The following is an 8,253-nucleotide window of genomic DNA, read 5'->3' on the forward strand; positions in this document are numbered from 1 at the left end:
CAGCAAACTCGAGGTCGAGTGGGCTCCAGAACAGTCCTTACGAGCAGAGAGTATGATGAGGATTTACCGAGCAACTGTAGGAGAGGCTTCATAGTAAAGGGGTAGGGGGCGGGGGGTGGTGCTCAATAAACAGTGTAATGAGGAGGAGGGAGCACTGAGCAGGAGAGACCTGGCCCTGGCCAGGAACCCACTCTGGATGAGGCGGCAAATTCAGTCAACAGGATATAGACTCTGCAGACACTCCCAGTGCCAGCTCTATGCCAGGCATTGGACTGAGGGGAAGCGGCCTACCATGAGGCAGTGCTCTCAGCGTGCCAGCATGCAAACAAACACAGCCCGGCTGCCCTCTGCCTGCCAAAAGCAAGGCGCATCCCAGGATAGGACCCAGAAGAGGCAGGAGCAAGACGGGGAAGGCTCCATAGAGCCGGGAGTTCTAGGCCCAGGCTTGCAGGAAGACGGCCTACTGAGACTGCAGGCTGGGAGGCCAGCAAGGAGGAGGAGGCCCCTGCAGACTTCCAGGGGAGCAGTAAGGAGACCCTCCTTGATGGGAAAGACCCTGATGCTGGGAAAGATTGGAGGCAGGAGGAGAAGGGTTGGGGACAGAGGATGAGATAGTTGGATGGCATCATCGACTCAATGGACATGAGTTTAAGTAAACTCCAAGAAATAGTGAAGGACAGAGAAGCCTGGCATGCTGTAGTCCATGGGGTCGCAAAGAGTCAGACACAAGTTAGCAACTGAACAACGACAACAATGAGACCCTTGGAGGGTGGTGCATGGAAGTCGGTATGATGGAGGGGATGGTGAGAGGGCCCCCCTGCTCAAGGACAGCCTGCCTCACCTGCTCCCCAGACTAACAGATACAGGCAATAACTTGGAGGAAGTGACTTTAAAACAGCAGGAAAGCTAAGAAGAGACTGAGGACAGGGAAAGCAAGCTGCTGAGGATCCCTTAGGTTGTTGGCCACACCATAAGCACACAGTGGAGGCTCTGCCCTGAGCCTCAGGTGACCTGAGTGACCTTGGATTTGACAACAGGTGCAGTGATAGCCATACACCCCAGGGACATGGAGGGCAGCTGTTGGGGCCCCAAGCTGGAGCGGGGCCTCCAGGTCTCTCCACCCAAGTTCCTCTCCTAGACTAAGCGTAGGTCCTGTTATCAGAGATACTTCCTGAGAAAACTCCCAGGAAGGTAGAGAACAGAAGGCCCCACAATTAATGCCTTGGATGCCGTGTGCGTCTCAGAGCCCAGTGATAAGGCCCGGTAAGAATCACAGACCTGGAGACACACAAAACCTGGAGGGCCTTCGTTAACTGAACACGAACAGCACACAACACAGCTTAGTCAGAGCAGGGAAATGAGGAAAGGGAGTAAATGAAACACTCTAAGAAGAAGGCGGGAAGGAAGCACGCCAGTGAGAGCAGAGGTCTTGGGCTGGCCACGGGTCTTGAGACAACCATGAACGGGAAGTCGCCCCCTGCTCTGACAGGGCCTCAGACAGTGTCTTATCTGCAACAGGTCAGCCCTGTGGGATCAAGTCCTCCAGCAAAGAGCCTTCTTTTTTTAAATTAACTTTTATTGGAGCATAGTTGCTTTAAAATGTTGTATTAGTTTCTACTGTACAGCAAAGTACATGAGTCATATACATATATCTTCTTTTTTTTATTTCCTTCCAATTCAGGTCACCACAGAGCACTGAGTAGAGTTCCCTGTGCTATCTAGTAGGTTCTCATTTAGTATCTGTTTTATACAGAGCATCAGTTCAGTTCAGTTCAGTCGCTCTGTCGTGTCCGACTCTCTGCGACCCCATGAATCGCAGCACACCAGGCCTCCCTGTCCATCACCAACTCCCGGAGTTCACTCAGACTCACGTCCATTGAGTCCGTGATGCCATCCAGCCATCTCATCCTCGGTCGTCCCCTTCTTCTCCTGCCCCCAATCCCTCCCAGCATCAAAGTCTTTTCCAATGAGTCAACTCTTTGCATGAGGTGGCCAAAGTACTGGAGCTTCAGCTTTAGCATCAGTCCTTCCAAATAGTGTATATATGTCAAGCCCAGTCTCTCAATTCATGCCATTCACGCCTTTCCCTGCTTGGTATTCATACCTTTGTTCTCTACATCTGTGTCTCTGTTTCTGCTTCGTAAAGAAGATCGTCTATACCCATTTTTTCAGATGCCACATATATGCATCAATATATGGTGTTTGTTTTCTAGTTGCTGGGCTCAGCGTTTCTGTTCAAGGAGTGTGTCAGTAGGTGTAACTGTTGCACGCAAGATATCTTTTCTGTATTGATTGCTCCTTCTGTTCCAACATATGTTGCCCATCACATTTCTTATCTCCATCAAATTTCTTATCTAAAGTACCGCTCACTTCATCACTCTAAGACACTCACAATCCCGCAGCGAATGCTTCAAGACATCTAATACAGAAGTTCTCGTTGGCCACTGTGACTCCATTTTGAACTGTTTAACGTGGCTTAAATCCTGTAAAGCTTCACCTAAAGTAAGTAGGAATTATAGCCCAGGAGAAAAGCCGCATTATAACACCGTGGCTACTCACTAGTGTAGCTATGAGACCCCATTTCCTGTCATCTCTGAGGAGTCCAAGTTCTGCATCACACATCCTTGATCCTAACACACAGTCTGGGAGAAGGGTGTTTAGGGCTCTCCATGGTTATTCTGGGGGACACTTGCAGTGTCTATGTGGCCCTGTGTGTGTAAGTCACTTCAGTCATGTCTGACTCTTTGCTACCCCATGGACTGTAGCCCTCCAGGCTTCTCTGTCCATGGAATTCTCCAGGCAAGAATACTGGAGTGGGTTGCCATTTCCTTCTCCAGGGGATCTTCCTACTTAGGGATGGAACCCGGGTCTCCTGCATTGCAGGCAGATTCTTTACTGTCTGAGCCACAAGGGAAGCCTCCCATGTGTCCCTAGCAGACGTGAAATCCAGATTTCGGGGGCAGCATGGGACCAGCTTGATTAGACTTCGTTCCCTTTTGTTTTTTAACTAACAGAGGTGGTGCGTTTTCAGAATGCATATGAACATGGCCTTTGGAACAATGAAAATGCGTCACATTCATAGTCAGTGTGTTAACACATTGTGCTCAGAGGGACAGTCAGTCTGGTTGGAAGCAGCAAGAAAAGACACTGAGTCAGCAGTCAGGGTTCTAGTCAAACTTGGTGACCCGAGGCCAGGACTTTCCACCTCTCTGGGCCTCAGCTTTCTCAACTATAAAATGGAACAGAAGACTACATCCTTAAGTCAGCGAGCTGTAAGATGAGGGAGGTACCCTATGGAGTGTGGCCACAGTCTGACCCCAGATTCAAAGCTACCAGAAGGGAGCAGGAATGGGCTTCCTTAATGGCTCAGGGGTAAAGAATCTGCCTGCAATGCAAGAAACAGGTTTGATCCCTGAGTCTGGAAGATCCCCTGGAGAAATGGCAATCTACTCTGGTAGTCTTGCCTGGAAAATCCCGTGGACAGAGGAGCCCGGTAGGCTGCAGTTCCTGGGGCTTCAAAGAGTAGGACACGACTGAGCTAAACCACCAACCACCACAGACACAGAGCAGTGCCTGTTAGGGGGCTTCTAGCTCACCCAACTCAGGCCTTGTGTGCTCACCCCAAGGTGTGGGAAACTGGGCATCTGAGGGCCCAGGACTGGTTGAGGAAGCTCCAGGAGTGCCCCATGCAGCCCACAAACCAGATCATCTGGGAGCCTGAAAAAACTGGGGTGGGAGGGAGGATCCCAAGCCCCACCCTGACCAATTCAAGAACAAGCCCAGGTAACGGAGGCCTCTTTGTAAGCCCCTCAGGTGCTTCTCCTGTGCAGCCGGGTGACGCTGTCCCAGGATTCAGTGTTTCCCGACTCCTCTAAATGTGAGTCTTCTCATCCAAGGTCCAGGTGCGCTCTTATCTGGGAATTTATTGTGTTTTCATTTTGATGATAATCTTTTTTTTTTTTTAGCTAGTTATAAAGTTTTCTCTTTGTTGTGGTAATTTGGAGTGAGAGTTTTGTTTCCTAAATTGCACTATAAAATAAGGCCAATGGGGAACTTTCCTGGCAGTCCAGTGGTTAAGACTCCGCACTCCCATTGCAGGGGACACAGGTTCAAACCCGGGCCAGGGACCTAAGGTCTGACCTGCTGAGTGGCGCAGCAGGAATAAATAAATATGTAAATAAGTAGACAGATGAATAAATAAAATGAAAGCTAAGGGGAACATCCCAGGACCAGGGTAGTGGGGGTGCTATGAGAATTTTTTGTGAGGATGGTGTCCCTGTCTTTACTCAGGTCTGAGTAACCTTGGCGAATATAGTCTGGGACTGAGAATGTGGAAGATACGCCCAGTGGCACAGGCTGTGAGAGCAGAGAGTCAGCTCTAAGACCAGAAATGAAGGCACAGATGTGGCCAGGGAGGAGAAGGGTGGATAGGGGAGGAATGAGCCTTGGGGTGGGGACAGGGGTCAGAGGTTCCCCAGTGGGTAGATACAGCTGACATCCCTGGCGTGGGGACCCACGGGTGCAAAAGCTCAGAAGAAGAGAACAGGTTCATCTTCAGGACTGTGTGTCCTTCCACACAAGCAGAGCTGCCACAACAAAGGCCCACAGACGAGGTGGCTTAAACTGCAGGAGAGCTTTCCTGGTGGCTCAGATGGTAAAGAATCTGCCCGCAAAGCAGGAGATCTGGGTTAAATCCCTGGGTTGGGAAGATCTGGAGGAGGGCATGGCAACCAACGCCAGTATTCTTGCCTGGAGAATCCCATGGACAGAGGAGTCTGGCGGGCTACAGTCCATGAGATTGCAAAGAGTTGGACATGACTGAGCAACTAAGCACAGCACAAACAGCAGAAAATTATGATCTCACAAGTCTGGAGGCTGGAAAGTCCAGGGCCAAGGCATTACAGGGCTGGGTCCTTCAGGCATCTGTGAAGGAGACCCTGTGGAGACCCTGTCTGTGTCTCTCTCCTTGTGGTGGTTGCTGGCCATCCTCACTGTTTCTTATAGGAGCGTCACCCAGATCTCTCCATTTCTGTTTACATGGCCTGTGTGCATGTCTCTGTATCCAAAGGTCCCCCTTTTCATCATGACACCAGTTATACTGTATTAGGACCCACTCTAATGGCTTCACTTTACCTCTGTAAAAAGTCTAATTCCAAAAGGTCATGTTCTGAAGTCCTAGGATTTAGGACTCCATCATATCTTTTGAGGGAGAATACAACCCAATCTATAGCAGCAACCAACCTTGCATGTCTGGCTCAGAAGCCTGGACTCCACTTAGGCTGGATCCCTCTCCACCCAGTATCCCCAACTTTTCTCTTTTGTGAAAGCTCAGATTATGTGGTTTTGGTACAAGCCCTCATCAACATGTGTCTTTTCGTTAGCTCATTTTGTTTGCCCTTGTATATTTATTTTGGGCAAAGCAACATCTGTGACCCAAGGGAGCATCAGTCCCACAAAGCGTAGGGCAGGAGAATACTCTGTTCCCTGTTTTACCCTCAGGCTGGAAGAGCATCCAGTACACTGTGATCATATAAACATGAACATGAAGGAGTGAACAAACACACAAAACAAGCATCTAATACTGTGGTAGTTTCAAGGAGGAGAAGGCGATGGCACCCCACTCCAGTCCTCTTGCCTGGAAAATCCCATGGACGGAGGAGCCTGGTGGGCTGCAGTCCATGGGGTCGCTAAGAGTCAGACATGACTGAGCAATTTCACTTTCACTTTCTCTTTTCACCTTCATGCATTGGAGAAGGCAATGGCAACCCACTCCAGTGTTCTTGCCTGGAGAACCCCAGGGATGGGGGAGCCTGGTGGGCTGCCGTCTATGGGGTCGCACAGAGTCGGACACGACTGAAGCGACTTAGCAGCAGCAGCTGCAAGGAAGCTGTGGGGAGGTTGATGTAGCAGCCTAGAGAGAGGTGATGTCAGCCCCTCAGGGGCAAGGGCAGGGGGAGGGAAGGAGGGGACAGACAAAGGAGGGGATGAAGATGAGAAACGTGCCTCAGAAGGCCTCAGGGTGCTGGCCAAGGAAGACCCAAGCCACCCCTCCCCAGCGCAGCAGCTGGGCCAGCCGGCAGCACTACTCAGGCCCTGACCCAGCCACCTGTGGCCAGTAAAAGACTTTTCCCACAGGTGCTGGCCTTCGCTTCCTTCCCAGGGTAGATAGCTGGCAGGACTTCAGAACCTCGGGCAGGCCCGCCAAGAGGAAGGAGGAGCTGAGCTGGCCCTGCCGTGGTGGGAAGCCAAGTGGGAGGCAGCCTGGGGCCCTGCCGGCCTGCCTTGGGCCAGCCACCCTGCCACGGAGACCAGGCAGTCTCCGGACTGCTAGGGAGCACCCAGTGGGTCTATTCCCAATCACTGGTGACTGCAGCTGGGGTGCCCAGGCCCCCTGGGGAGCAGCGTGGTGTAGGGATGGTATTCTTCAACCCACCTAGAATCCTCCCACTCCCATTTACAGGTCATCAAACTGAGACCTACAGAAGGAGAGAGCAGCAGCAGCAGCACAGTAGGAGGTGGTGCCTAAGAGCAAGGCCTCCTCAGGCTTCCCCGGTGACTCCGTGCTAAAGAATCCACCTGCCAATGCAGGAGACACGGGTTCGATCCCTGGTCCGGGAAGATCCCACATGCTGCGGAGCAACTAAGCCCAAGCACCACAACTTTAGAGACCTGTGCTCGAGAGCCGGGGAACCACAACTGCTGAGACTGCACACCCTCGCTAGAGCCCGTGCTCCGCAACAGGAGAAGCCATGGCAGTGAGAAGGCTGTGCAGCTAGAGAGCAGAGCCGCTTGCTGCAACGAGGGGAAAACCTATGCGGTAATGAAAGCCCAGCACAGTCAAAACTGCATACATAAAATCACACATATATATAATCTATGTAGATTATATACATAGTATATAGATCAAGAGGAGGCCTTGATCTTTTATAGATATATAAAATTTATATAGATTATATACATAATACATAATCTATATAAATTTAGGTGTTGCTCCTTACCTAGATTATATACATAATCTATATACATTTTATATATCTATAAAAGATCAAGGCCTCCTCTTCCATTCACCCTCAAGTAAGCCCCTGTTTCCCCAGCCTCTGACACCTGGGCTGTAGAATGGGAATACACAAGGCCCCTAGGAGCTGGAGCTACAATCTGATTGATCCCTGCTGTTTCCTCTCAGGACACTTTTTGAACCAATACCACCTATTTCTCCTCTGATATCTAGCTCTCAAATCCTCAATATCTCCTCTGGACACTCTTCCCAAGATGCATTTGTTCAGCATATTTCTCACGACTTAGATATTGCGGCCTCATATTGGGTGATTCCTCATCCAAATTTCCTTTCCCAAATTTCCTGTAGGATCCCAGAATCGAAAACAAGCTTAGAATTAGATCACCGGTGTTGCCCCTCACCTGGCGCTGGGCTTCAGCCCACCTCTACTCAGTCACAGTGTCATCCAAGTGAGGAGGGGTCCCTCCCCTCCAACAAAGCTCTGTTCTATTTCCCAGTGGCTCTAGCCTTTAGGAAGTTTTTCCTCATATTGAGCAAATCCGCCTCAGTGAGTTCCTTGAGGACAAGCGTGATCACGACCTGCCCTCGGCATTTAGAATGGAGCCTGGTGACCTGAGGTGAGGTGAGGTGAAGTCGCTCAGTCGTGTCCGACTCTTTGCGACCCCATAGATTGTAGCCTACCAGGCTCGTCCGTCCATGGAATTTTCCAGGCAAGAATACTGGAGTGGGTTGCCATTTCGTTCTCCAGAGGCTCTTCCTAACCCAGGGATTGAACTCAGGTCTCCCACATTGTAGGCAGACGCTTTACTGTCTGAGGCACCAGGGAAGACTTGGTGACCTGAAAATATCAAACATCATCTCTTGCCTAAATGAAACATAAACTTCCCCTTTCTTTCCAGCTCTGCCCTCTCTTTGGCTGTTGACCAGACGAAACACCACTGGTCCCTTTGGGGAGAAGATTTCCTGGATTCCTTAACCAAACTGTAGCTGGAACCAGGAGAGCATGGAGGATGGGACCCAGGGATTATCTGAATGTGTTTCACTAAACCTTTGTCAAAAACTAAAGCTAGTCACAGAAAGGCTTGGCTGCTATTAGTGTGGGTAGTGAAACCAAAGAACTACACAATCCCAAACTTTCCTAATGAGGATGGAAAGGTCATCAGGAATAGAGAGGGCAGGGGCAGTGCCTAAGACCCAGCTAAGCCCCCAGAAGGACCATGGGCCTCTGAGACTGAGAC

Source organism: Ovis aries, chromosome 22 (assembly GCF_016772045.2).
Source record: "Ovis aries strain OAR_USU_Benz2616 breed Rambouillet chromosome 22, ARS-UI_Ramb_v3.0, whole genome shotgun sequence".
Classification (NCBI taxonomy): domain Eukaryota; kingdom Metazoa; phylum Chordata; class Mammalia; order Artiodactyla; family Bovidae; genus Ovis; species Ovis aries.